A 12,415-nucleotide genomic window follows, 5' to 3' on the forward strand; every position below is an offset into this window, starting at 1 on the left:
TTTTCCCACATCACATACAGCACCGCTCTGGCTTTGTTGTGCACTGGCCTGGCATCCGGGGTGATGTGTATCCTTACTTTAGTGCCTTTGAAAGTCCCGACGCCAGGTTGGAATAGTGAATCGAATTGTTGTAAGACTTGTGAGCACGAACTTCGCTCCATAGGTGACATTGCATGAATATCCCCTATTTCCAGTTCATCTCGGCTAACCAGCTCCTCCCCAACAGTGCGGGACCATTGCCCGGGACAATCCAGAGTGGCAGCCAATTCACTAACTCATTGTGTGTGACAGCCATCATTGCACTGCCTAGCACAGAATTATTTCTTTAGTGTAAGTCCGTAATTGTGTCTCAATACGTGCTAATTTGGGTCTACTGGCTTTAAGTGGCCATAGCTTCTCAAATTGCTGAACGTCCATGAGTGACTGGCTGGCCTCAGTGTCCAGCTCCATGCGTACAGGGATACCGTTTAATAAAACCCTCATCATCATTGGTGGCGTTCTAGTGTATGAACTGTGAGTATTCACCACATGGACTCGCTGAACCTTGGCGTTCATTGATTCGCCCCAAAAGTCATCCTGCCTCAAAGAACCCTCTTCTGGTCCATCCGCCTCATATATTGGTCTGGTTGCAGACTTCCTGCACATTCGAGCTAAGTGGCCACTGAGATTGCAGTTCCTGCAGACAAACTGTTGAAATCTGCAAGATCTAGCTGAGTGTTTTCCCCCACACCTCCAGCATGAGTTAAAGTTTCCATTGTTGGGAACAAAGGGACTATGGCCAGGCATTCTGCGCTGACTGTCCCTTTGACTGCTCTTAAGTACCCTATTGGTGGGTGTCAATGACCCCATCCCGGGCTGCATTGTCCACTGTGATGGCGTGAATGTCCGTTCAGCCTGCCATTGTCTCTGTTGAAGTCCTACTCTGGAGTCTATTGCTGCCTGGGGAGTGTCGGACTGCCCTGCCTGCCTGCGGGGCCCTGAGTTGCATTGATGATGTTGACTCCCTGATCCATCGGCGCGTTAGAGGCAGAATTGCGCGCGCATATTTTTTTCATCTCTTCCTCCCCCGCCATGAAAGTTTGAGCCATCAATGCCGCCACTTCCAAGGTCAAATCCTTGGTCTTAATTCATTTGCGGAAAATTCACGCATGACCGATGCCCTCGATAAAGAAGTCCCTTAGCATCTCCCCCCTGCAGGCATCTGTGAACTTACAGAGGCTGGCCAGAACGCCGGAGGTCCGCTACGAAGTCCAGTATACTCTGTCCTTCACGGCGTCGGAAGGTGTAGAACCTGTGTCGGGCCATATGTATGCTATTCGCCGGTTTGAGGTACTCCCCGAACAATTCGTTCGCCGGCTTTTCGGGTGCTCGTAAGTCCTTCATGAGCGTGTAAGTCTTTGGTCCGCAGCTGGTCAGGAGATGAGCCCATCGCTTGTCGGCCGCTGCATCCCCCAACCATTCTTTCGTAACGAAGCTTTGCTGAAGCCTCTCAACAAAATCGTCCCAGTCTTCCCCAACACAGTACCGTTCCTCTGTGCTACCAGTGGCCATTCTCGTGGGTCGTGAATTCCCGTTTCTCGTCGCCAAAGTCCTTACTCTACAGTATGAAACCACACGAGGCACATTCTGGGGACAAGTTCACTCTGTGACCTTAACTCTTTATTCACAGGACTCCAAAGACGATGACCTGCGTGGGACCTCCCTTTTTTATACCTGTGTGATCAGGTAAGGACTGTCTCCCACAAGTTCATCCCTTGTGGTCAAGGTGTGCATCTAGGTTGAGTGTATACAGTAAGACAATGGTGTTACATTGTGGTTACATACATGACAGATTTGAATCAAGTTGTCACAAATCTTCCATCACTATTAGCAACCAGTGTGGCCTTGGGATTCAGCTTAATGAACTGATGGTTAGTTTGATACATCTGCAGTAGACATCACGGCATCAGTTGCTTCGTCCATGTTCCAGTTGCATCTCACACTCAGTAGTTGGACTCATCAAGAGAGCAGGACCAGTGGCAGGAACGACATCTGCCCTCTCAAGCTCATTACCATTTTGGAATTTTACCCATTTTTAACTTTGTGTCATTTTAAACAAGCACTGTGTTTCTAAAAATGCAGACTACTAATAATTCAATTTTTGACTGCAAAAAATTGAGATATCTAATCATTTGTGTTTAGCAACATAAGTAACAGAGCAAAGAAGGATTCAGTGCTAAAGAAGTGAATTATCAGATAATTTGAATTATGCAACTTTGAATTAAGAGCGGACTGTACATTTTAAAATAAACACACCAGAAGGAAAATGGATGACGGCAGTGAGTTAACTAAAAGTCTTCTATAGGCATATAACTAGTACAAGGGTAGTAAGAGGGCTGCCCCGACCTGTGTGAGAAAACTACCGCAGGTCGGGGCTATAAATAGAGCTGGAGCGCGGGGCCCTAAAACATCGTGGGCGAAGGTGCGGCGAATGAGGATACGGGACCCAGAAGAGCCGAGGGCCCAGGGGCAGCACGGGCCTGTCCACACTGTGGTATGTGTGCACACTAGGTCCGTGTCATCCTGGTTCAACCCTTACCATTGGATAAAGGCCTAGCTCTGTCGAGCCCATGTGGTGGCTGATGTGCAACAGTCACCACACGTTAAAAAAATCCACGCACAGGCACCTTCCACCCCCTCAACTGGAGTTCAGGACTGGAACATCGGGTCCTTCATTGAAACATCTGTGAACTCTCATGGAAGCAAGTCATCCTTGTTCGAGGGACCGCCTATGATGATGATGATGATGATGATGATGATGATGAATTAAAAGAATGCAGGTTTATCCTGAACTTCAGGGACATACCTTGAATTGGGACTGTATTTTCCGATACCTAGCAGCTTAACGCCCAGCTCAGAGTATACATTGGAAACAAGTGCATCTATGTGAAACTACACAGTGACTGGAATCTCTCTCTCTCTCAAGCCAGGTAATCCTGTGTAAATTGGAATGCAAGCAGCAAACCATTCAATAAGAAGCCTATATGTATTCACACATTTAAGGCTTACTTTTGACGGGATAATGGTATTGGAGATCCTGGGAACGAGATGAATTATTTTCAACACACTGCAGTTCGAGATGAATAGAGGTTAAAGGAAATCTAGTTATAATGGAATGACAACACAGTGCAGCCATCGACTTCTCCATCAAGGGAAATCATCTGCAATACCTCAATTTCTAACTTGACTACAGGGAGGAAGTTATCATAACTTGTTTAGACTGAGTCACAGTGCCTTAATACAGGCACAATGTGTGATTCAATCTTGCCAGATAGAGTGGAACTGCCCCATTGGCACTGCTGGCTCCCAAGACAGTTCCGTCAGCGTGATTTGCTTTCAATTGTTTGCGCAGCTTGCGACGCTATTTGCAAGTATGGGCAGGCATCCGTTTCTCCCTGTTTGTTGGAAATGGCAAATGGAACCGAGGCAGGAGGAACACAGTACTGCCAGAGACAACTTGACAAGGTCAGATGCCACTTTCTTCAAAATGGTGAGCGACGCAATTCAAAGCTGAGCTCTATGAGAAACCTGTAAGGACATTCTTGCTATTGAGGGAGTGCAGCGAAGGTTCACCAGACTGATTCCCGGGATGGCGGGACTGATCTATCAAGAAAGACTGGATCAACTGGGCTTGTATTCACTGGAGTTCAGAAGAATGAGAGGGGATCTCATAGAAATGTTTAAAATTCTGACGGGTTTAGACAGGTTAGATGCAGGAAGAATGTTCCCAATGTTGGGGAAGTCCAGAACCAGGGGTCACAGTCTAAGGATAAGGGGTAAGCCATTTAGGACCGAGATGAAGAGAAACTTCTTCACCCAGAGAGTGGTGAACCTGTGTAATTCTCTACCACAGAAAGTTGTTGAGGCCAATTCACTAAATATATTCAAAAAGGAGTTAGATGTAGTCCTTACTACTAGGGGGATCAAGGGGTATGGCGAGAAAGCAGGAATGGGGTACTGAAGTTGCATATTGAGCTATGTACTCATTGAATGGCGGTACAGGCTAGAAGGGCCGAATGGCCTACTCCTGCACCTATTTTCTATGTTTCTATGTAAACGAGTAAAGCATTCTCTTTAAACCTCAGGGACCTGAGCCTGGATCCAGGAGAGAATGAAGTGGTGAAATCATGCTCAGTCTGTAAACTATGAGAGTCTGATGTATAATTATTGTGGGCCCAGTTCTTAAAAAGCCCCAGCAATAATTTTGAACAAGTGGGCCTTAAAACAGGCACTTAGAAGGTATCAAGGCATCTGGGCCGGGATTTTGCTGCTGCTCAGAGGGTGGGTTTGGAGGCAGGCCCACTATCAAAATCTAAAAGTATCTCGCTCTGAACCCGCCTCCTCGTAAGTTTCCCAAGTGCCGGCTCTGCCTGCGCTTTGCAGACCTGGCACTAAGCGACGGGTCAGCCAATTAAAAGGTATTTAAGCAGCAATTTTACCAGCTACTAGCTATTTTTCCAACTTTTTCAGGAGCTTCCCATCGCTCGGAGATGACGTCAAGTAAGTACATTGGGTTTTCAGTGACTCTCCGTTGCTTTGAATAAGTGAGAACTGCAAAGTTGTATAAAGGCTACCATTTCACAGCTGTTCACTTTCTAATGTTAGAAGCTGGACCCTTCAAGATTTGGAATACACTTTTGAACTTTAGGAAGTTTGGAAGTGCGTGGAGTATACTCTATCCACTGCCACCTCCTTGGAACAACCTATCTAACCATTGACAGATCACTTCTGTCATCTCAACTTCAGCTGCCATCTATTCCATCAGCATTGATGACTTTGAATAAATCTCACTTTGGCTCTCAGAATCTCACCATGATCAGCCCCAACACCAGCATCACCAGGTACACCAGCAACACCAACAACAACACCAACCTTCTCTGCAATCACCTGATGCTGGACAGGGCACAGGATATCAGCACCCGACCACATTGCTATACGGGAGGCCAGTGATATAAGCATATGGAGGGAGTCTTGGCAGAGCCTGGGTGCAGGCATGCACCTTTAAAGGAACATAAGAATTAGGAACAGGAGTAGGCCATCTAGCCCCTTGAGCCTGCTCCGCCATTCAACAAGATCATGGCTGATCTGGCCGTGGACTCAGCTCCACTTACCCGCCCTCTCCCCGTAACCCTTAATTCCCTTATTGGTCAAAAATCTATCCATCTGTGACGTGAATACATTCAATGAGCTAGCCTCAACTACTTCCTTGGGCAGAGAATTCCACAGATTCACAACCCTCTGGGAGAAGAAATTCCTTCTCAACTCGGTTTTAAATTGGCTCCCCCCTGTTTGAGGCTGTGCCCCCTAGTTCTAGTCTCACTGACCAGTGGAAACAACCTCTCTGCCTCTATCTTGGCTATCCCTTTCATTATTTTAAATGTTTCTATAAGATCACCCCTCATCCTTCTGAACTCCAACGAGTAAAGACCCAGTCTACTCAATCTATCATCATAAGGTAACCCCCTCATCTCCGGAATCAGCCTAGTGAATCGTCTCTGTACCCCCTCCAAAGCTAGTATATCCTTCCTGAAGTAAGGTGACCAAAACTGCACGCAGTACTCCAGGTGCGGCCTCACCAATACCCTGTACAGTTGCAGCAGGACCTCCCTGCTTTTGTACTCCATCCCTCTTTTGTGCAGCGCTTGTCAGTGCTCACCATACCTCAAATGCTGCATAACACTGAAAGTACAACTGTCAAAATGAATGGGGGCATGGTCCTTTTAAGAAAACCAGCTGATGACTCGTCAACAAATGACATCATCAGACCCGCTTTGTTTAATTGGCTGGGAACTTCGCTGGGTGTTCAATCAAGGTAAAACCACTTTACAGGAGCGGGGTTCCAATCTGCACCCAAAGTCGCCCGCCTCTCTCCAGATCCAGTCGGAAAAACTGTGGCCCTGGTGTGGGTAACAAGGGGAGGTATTCTGAGATAGGGATGAAAATACTTTCTTGGGACAAAGAAGAGGGAGATTTACCTTGAGTACGACTCGCCAACACTGGCATTCCCATCCTATGCCTTGATGAGCACAAAAAAATACCTTGATTATTTTTTCTTCAAATTAAAAACTTCACAAAACTCAACTTGTATACCTGACATTTAGATATGAAGTTGAAATATATGTAAATATCTATCTCACCTAACAGAGCAGAATTTGGTCAGGGGTGTCCTGATAGGTTCTGCCCATGACTTAGCAAAAACCACGGTTTTACTTTCTCTGAATTGGCACTCAGTAGAACATTCCCAATTGCAAAGCAATATGTCTACAGACAGGCCAAGTTAATTTAGATGTTTCTGTACAAACCAGTTTGGCCTCTTTGCAAACGGATATCTGACTGAATGATGACCTGACTTTAACTCACACTTGCAAATGAGATGCAAGATTGGAGACTTCAAATTGCATTGAACAGAAGAATACCGATATCAATAATGAGGCAATTCACTTTAATTCTCAATTGGTATTTTATGTTTCTGGTGAACAGTTACATCCAGGAAGTTGCTGTGCATTATTTCCTGTGTTAAAATTCTAGGAACAAATTTTTGAAATCATACTTAATCATATAAACCATCGCTCTCTCAATAACACGTTAAACATCTTGGGTAAGTGTACACTTCCTGCAAGATGTTATTTTCCTGCTTATTTGCATAAACTTTTTTCTGTCAAGCTTTTTCTGTCACACTAATTCCATAATCTGCAATGTTTTCTGTCATGGTTAAACTTACCTATTCATTTTCTTTAACTCGGAGTCCTTCAAGGAGCTGGTGGTGTTATTTGCCTACCTGAGACCTGTCCCAGCTGTGCTATTCACCTTTCCCCAGTGCTAGCTCTTTCCTTCTTGCTGTCACCAACCCTTCTGGCGTGCCACCATGAACACTAACCACCGTCCTCCCAAATCCCATGTCCCAAGGAGCACCCCTCCCACCTGCCTCCTTCCTCCACAGAATGGCAGTATTGATTTTTTTAAAGTTGAAATTCTCCCTAGGATTTTCCCCGCAACAGCTGGGAGTCCTGTTTTAGTCACACTAATAAAATAAACTTTTGTGACTATCTCGCTGCAATGTATGCACTTGTGAGTATGCTCACAGGTTTGTTGAGCTGTTGACTGCACTGGGCCCTGATTCCGTTAGGTGTGTCGAGGAGGCTCAAGCACATGGGGAGATCCCGTCGGAACTGACCCCCATCCGGATGAAATTACTCATCGGTGCCAAACCCCGAAACCTCCCTCGGGAGCCGGCGCCTCACAACTTGAGCCTCCTCGGGGAAATCCCCTCCATGCCTTTCAGTTCCATGTGGAGGGGATTCCTGTATGGGCTGCTCTTGCACACTCTCCACGTTGCCATCCTCATCTGCCGTCCGGTCACGCCATGGCGCACCATCTTGCCGTCCGGAGGAGGCGGGGGTCCCCAATGGAGTGCTCTCTATGAGGGAGTCCTCCCCTTATTTATTGTGGACTTGGCCTGGAGGGTGTTGCACAGAGCAGTCCCATGCAATAAGTCTTCAAGTCGGTTCACGGGTTCCCAGCCCGCCTGCAATTTGTGCGGTCTGGAAGAGTCCATGTTCCATGTTTTTACTGAATATGCGAGGTTGCAGCCCCTCTTCCAATATTTGAAGGGGCTGCTCCTCAAATTCTGCTTGCACTTCAGACCCACACTCCTGATCTTTGGGCACCCTGTGCGGAGGGGAGCGGGCAGGGCGAAAGGCCTCCTCGTAGGACTGCTCCTGGGCATGGCAAGGGAGCCATCAGCCGGTCTAGGCAGCCAGTGGTCGAGGGGGTCGTTCAGCCCGACTATCTGCCTCTCTTCCGCGGTTACATCCGAGCCAGGGTGGCCCTGGAGATACAGCACGCGATGTCCACCGGTACGCTCACGGCCTTCCGTGAGTGGTGGGCACCGGAGGGACTGGAATGCATCATCACCCCTGGCAACCAAATTTTAATTTGAGTTTAAATGTCTAAAGTTTATTTTGTTAAGTTTGTCGGTTTTGGTGCCCCCCGCCTTTTAGCCAGGAGGCACTTGTATAATTTGTGTTTTGGTGCCCTCAGGAATGAAAGGAAAAAAAACAGGGGACATCTGAAAAGGTTTTGGATTGTGCTCCCCCTCTTTAATCAGGGGCACTTGATTAAAATATTACAACAAAATAGGTGTAGAGCTGTTGACAGCACTGGGCCCTAACTCTGTTAGGTGTATCGAGGAGGTTCAAGCACGTGGGGAGTTCCCGTCCAAACTGACCCGCGTCCGGACGGAATTCCTCATTGGCGCCAAGCCCCGAAACCTCCCTTGGGAGCTGGTATCTCACAACTTGAGCCTCCTCGGGGAAATTCCCTCATGCCTTTCAGTTCTGCGCGGAGGGGATACCTGTACGGGCTGCTCTTGCACACTCTCCACGTTGCCATCCTCGACTCCCGTCCGGACACGCCATGGTGCACCATCTTGCCATCTGGAGGTCCCCAATGGAGTGCACTCTATGAGGGAGTCATTCCTTTAATTATTGGGTACTTGGCCTGGAGGGTGTTGCATGGAGCAGTTCCGTGCAATAAGTTTTTAAGTGGGTTCACGGGCTTCCAGGCCGCCTGCAATTTCTGCAGTCTGGAAGAGTCTGTGTTCCACGTTTTTATTGAATGTGGAGGTTGCAGCCCCTCTTCCAATATTTGAAGGGGCTGCTCCTCAAATTCTGGTTGCACTTCAGTCCCACACTCCTAATCTTTGGCACCCTGTGCAGAGGGGAGTGGGCAGGTCAGAAGGCCCCCTCATAGGACTGTTCCTGGGCATGGCCAAGGGGGACATCAGCCGGTCCAGGCAGCAGGCGGTCAAGAGGGTCGTTCAGCCCGATTGCCTGCCTCTCTTCCGTGGTTACATACGAGCCAGGGTGTCCCTGGAGATGGAGCACGCTGTGTCCACCGGTACGCTCACGACCTTCCACGAGAGGTGGGCGCCGGAGGGACTGGGGTGCATCATCACCTCTGGAAACCAAATTTTAATTTGAACCATGTCAAAAATTTAATTTGTTTCGGTTTGTCGGTTTTAGTGCCCCCCCCCCCCTTTTAGCCAGGGGGCACTTGTATAATTTGTGTTTTGGTGCCCTCAGGAAAAAAAAAATCAGGCAGCACTTGAAAAGTTTTGCGAGTGTGATGCCCCCCCTTTAATCAGGGGGCACTTAATTGTTTTCTACAAAATAGTTGTAGAGCTGTTGCTCAAGGTGGCCATTAACCAGTAGTAGGCAGGTCAGAAGACCCCCACGTAGGCCATGCTCCTGGGCATGGCCAAGGTGGCCATCAGCCGGTCCAGGCAGCGGGTGGTCGAGGGGGTCGTTCAACCCAACTGCCTGCCTCTCTTCCGCGGTTACATCTGAGCCAGGGTGTCCCTGCAGATGCATCATGCGGTGTCCGCTCGCGGCCTTCCGCAAGAGGTGGGCACCGGAGGAACTGGAGTGCATCATCACCCCCGGCAACCAAATTTTAATTTGGTCATTTAAAGTTTAATTTGTTTAATTTGCCGGTTTTAGTGCCCCTTTTACAAGGGGGCACTTGATTTATAGGATCACAAAAATAGTTGTGGAGCTGTTCCAAGCACTTGATTTAAAGTTTCTACTCAAATAGTTGTAGAGCTGTTGCTGGCTTAGCCAGTCACGTGATGTTCACGACTCAATAAAACCCCAGTCAGTTGAGTCTAGATCATCCATGATGAGGTATGCAGTTGTGAGCCCAGTGGATGAACTGGTAATGTGTAGTGTGGATTGTTAAACCTTTGTTAATAAACCAACTAGTTTTTAATAGCAAAGAACGCATGAAGCAAATACATTACACTCGCCATTATCTTTTCTTTTTAATTGGACTTCTCAGCTTCGCTTAAAAGTCTGGGGTTGGAGTCTTCATAATGCCAGCTGGAAGGAGTTAATAATTGTACCTGTCCCTAGATATCATTGACTGAGTGGGTACAGCATGAAAAATCCTCCAACAGGCAGCAGTACAATTCTTTCATTGCAGGAACACAATTGTTTTTATTTGCACAGTATTTACAAATTTGTTTTACTGAATGATTTCAAAACAAGCTAGAATATTGCTGAGAAAAAGAGAAAGAGGAACCAACACAAAGAAGGCCATCAGAAGTAACAGAAACATTTCTCTGATTCGCTGTGAGCAATGCCACGGGAGAGTTAATGGTATTCAATGGTAGTCTATCATCCAGCGAGGGTCCACTTCGTTCCCTATGTTATAGTTTGTTAGATAATCCGAAACAAGCTTAAGCAGAGAAAAAGAAAGCCACTCACGGACCTGGAGCCCTCTGATTGACCAGCACAGTTTAACAGCAATTACACTTACCTGGATTCACCTGCCTTGTTTACTTTCTCAGAGACAATAAAAAAGCAGAGCTCTGAATGGATCATGCCGGTTCAGCAGCTAAACATTACAACTGTGCTTCAGACCTCAGATTACCCCTGAGCAATTTAACAAGAATCATAAAATCATAGAAGTTTACAACACGGAAGGAGGCCATTTCGGCCCACACCTGTCATGCCGGCCAACAAGAGGCTATCCAGCCTCATCTCACTTTCCAGCTCTAGGTCCGTAACCCTGCAAGTTACGGCACTTCAGGTGCACATCCAAGTACTTTTTAAATGTGGTGAGGGTTTCTGCCTCTACCACCCTTTCAGGCAGTGAGTTCCACACCCCCACAATCCTTTGTGTAAAGAAATTTCCCCTCAAATCCCCTCTAAACCTTCAACAAATACTTGTAATTTATGCCCGCTGATTGTTGACCCCCCTGCTAAGGGAAATAGGCCCTTTCTATCTTTCTAGGCCCCTCATAATTTTATCACCTCAATGAGGTCTCCCCTCAGCCTCCTCTGTTCCAATGAAAATAAATCCTCCTATCTAATCTGTCATCATAGCTTAGATTCTCCACTCCTGGCAACATCCTCATAAATCTCCTCTATACCCTCTCCAGTGCAATCACGTCCTTCCTGTAATATGATGACCAGAATTGCACGCGGTACTCCAGCTGTGGCCTAATCAGTGTTTTATACAGTTCAAGCATCACCCCCCTGCTCTTGTATTCTATGTCTTGGCTAATAAAGGCAAGCATTCCGTATGCCTTCTTAACCACCTTATCCACCTGGCCTGTTATTTTCAGGGATATGTGGACATGCTCTCCAAGGTCTCTTTGTTCCTCTACACTTTTCAGTATCCTACCATTTAATGTGTACACCCTTTCCTTGTTAGCCCTCCCCAAATGCATTACCTCACACTTCGCTGGATTAAATTCCATTTGCCACTTTTCTGCCCACTGACCAGTTGATGGATATCTTCCTGCAGTCCGCAGCTTTCTTCTTAATTATCAGCTACAGAAGGGATCCTCCACTACATATGTATTTCTTGGAATGAGTTCCCTGATTAACACAGAGCATTATCTTTTTTAGAATAGAAAAGAAACGGTGAGAAAAATGAGAGGTGACCTCATTGAAACATACAAAATTTTTACAGTGCTTAACGGGGTAGATGCAGGGAGAAGGCTTCCGTTGTGTTCATACTCTATTTGTTACAGTACACTAGACAGGCATTAGGACCATTCGGGAGCTGTTCACACACTGCTGTAAACATACTGGTTCAATTTGGTTTTGGGACAACATTTTGGGAGTTGCTATAAAGGACACAGTTAAGTTACTTTAGTCCTGTTTCAGTTAGACTGTTAGTTACGTACACAATATAATTTCGCGAAGAGGATGAATCAAATTAACCTCCCAACCCCCCGTCTTTCCTCTCCACACCCGGGCACCCTCCAATTCCGTGACCGAGATGGACAAAAAGCTTTTCTACGTACTTCGCGGCGAGTTGGTTCGACGGCGACAACATAACACCAGCTCACCGCCATGCGACACTTATCCACTGCCTCAGCACCCAAGGCCAACGCATCTTTGGTTATATTGAAGACACAGAGTCCTACGACAAAGCGGTAAGCACCCTAGAGGAATATTTTGGGCCAGAGAAAAGTATCATCATGGAGAGATACAAATTTCATCAAGACGACAAGGGAACGGTGAACCAATCAAACAGTATATAATTTCATTAACTGAACTGGCCGCTATGTGTAACTTTGGAGCACTCACAGATGAAATGATCAGGGGCCAAATTATTGAGAAAACAACGATCCCCTGCATTCTGGAACGCTTGCTAATGGAGGATGACAAATTGACATTGGACAAAGCAACTAATTCGGCCATCCAAATCGAATCAGCGCTTTCCGATTCAAAAGCGATCAAATCCCCTGCTCCCCCAGTGCAGCAGACTTCAGCTACAGACCATGTGCAAGGCGTTTGCCCAAAGTGAAAAACACAGCAGATACCCAGGGCTAGTACTAAGCCACCCACCATGGATCGCGGCC

The sequence above is a fragment of the Pristiophorus japonicus genome, chromosome 20 (genome assembly GCF_044704955.1).
Source record: "Pristiophorus japonicus isolate sPriJap1 chromosome 20, sPriJap1.hap1, whole genome shotgun sequence".
Taxonomy (NCBI): Eukaryota; Metazoa; Chordata; class Chondrichthyes; family Pristiophoridae; genus Pristiophorus; species Pristiophorus japonicus.